Source organism: Octodon degus, unplaced genomic scaffold, assembly GCF_000260255.1.
Source record: "Octodon degus isolate 3935 unplaced genomic scaffold, OctDeg1.0 scaffold00063, whole genome shotgun sequence".
Classification (NCBI taxonomy): Eukaryota; Metazoa; Chordata; class Mammalia; order Rodentia; family Octodontidae; genus Octodon; species Octodon degus.
In genome coordinates this window covers 1,397,045-1,398,387 of record NW_004524639.1, presented here as the reverse complement: position 1 = coordinate 1,398,387, position 1,343 = coordinate 1,397,045, and the positions used below count along the sequence as shown (strand labels likewise).

General features: G+C 44.9%; 1 protein-coding gene and 1 pseudogene across 1 annotated transcript in view; both read left to right on the top strand.

Moving 5' to 3' along the window:
* The window catches only part of Phf6 (PHD finger protein 6), a 72,261-nt gene that overhangs the window by 70,012 nt on the left and 906 nt on the right, over positions 1-1,343 (top strand). The gene's annotated exons all lie outside the window — the stretch shown is intronic.
* LOC101574790 overlaps positions 405-1,343 on the top strand; it is a 1,234-nt pseudogene continuing 295 nt past the window's right edge.

The following is a 1,343-nucleotide window of genomic DNA, read 5'->3' as shown; positions in this document are numbered from 1 at the left end:
TATTCTAAAAGAGTCCAGTAGCCCATAATAGCATTGGGTCTTCTGTTTAACTGGCAATGTCAGAAATTACTGACCTGAGTCCCCCACAGCTCAACATAACAGCATGGCTTTATTTCCTATATTTCGTCTTTATACTTTTCTACCGGATGGTTAAGACCAAGGTAAAGCAGGACCTGTGCAACAAGAGTTGTAGCTTTTTGGTCTGAGAAGGTCAGTTTCACATTGTTTTTAAGCAGTTCTGAAACATTGCATTCTAGATTAACTAGGACTGCATTATCTAGTCTCACATTTAGTATCCTCATATTCTTATACAAATGATTTCTTAGGCTAAATTTCCCAAACTAGAAAAGCTAAGTCAAAGGGGTGTATACAGTTAAAGTGATAAGAATTACCATCCAAAAAATATGCACCAATTTAACAGCTCGTCTATAAGGATTAAGCTTGCCTGGTTCTGTAATCCAGAGCAGTACTTTTTAGTGAAAAGAGATGTCCTGAACCTACGCTGGCGCCATAAGCTGCTGCTGCCCACAGCTGCCTCGCTACCTCTCCTTATGGTGTATTTTACCAACTTTGGCAACACAACCATTGTGGTACCCAAACCCTTCCGCCCAATTCTTGGCCTACATCTGGACTTGGGGATCCTGTACTATGTCTACATGGGGCTCCTGGCAGTGTTCTATATGAATGCCATCAATATCCTAGCAGGAATTAATGGCCTCAAGGTTGGCCAGTCACTGGTCATCTCTGCTTCCATTATTGGTGGAGCTGGAAGGTGATTGTTGGGATGATCATGTCTTTTCCCTCTATTTCATGATACCTTTTTTTTTTCACCATGTTGAGATTGCTCTGCCATAACTGGTAGCCATCTTGGGTGTTTGTGGGAGACACCTTCTGTTACTTTGCTGGCATGACCTTTGCCGTGGTAGGCATCTTGGGACACTTCAGCAAGACCATGCTACTCTTCTTCATGCCATAGGTGCTGAACTTCCTCTACTCACTGCCTCAGCTCCTGCATATCATTCCCTGCCCTCGCCAGCGTATACCCAGACTCAATACCAAGACAGGCAAACTGGAGATGAGCTATTCCAAGTTCAAGACCAACAGCCTCTCTTTCTTGGGCACCTTTATTTTAAAGGTAGCAGAGAGACTCCAGCTAGTAACAGTACGCCACAGTGAGGATGAGGATGGGGCCTTCACTGAGTGTAACAACATGACCCTCATCAACTTGCTACTTAAGATCCTTGGGCCCGGGGCTGGAGAGATGGCTCAGTGGTCTAAAGCACCTACTTGGAACAAGCTTAGCAAAGGCATCAGGGACCGCGGTTCGATCCCCCAGCACCACA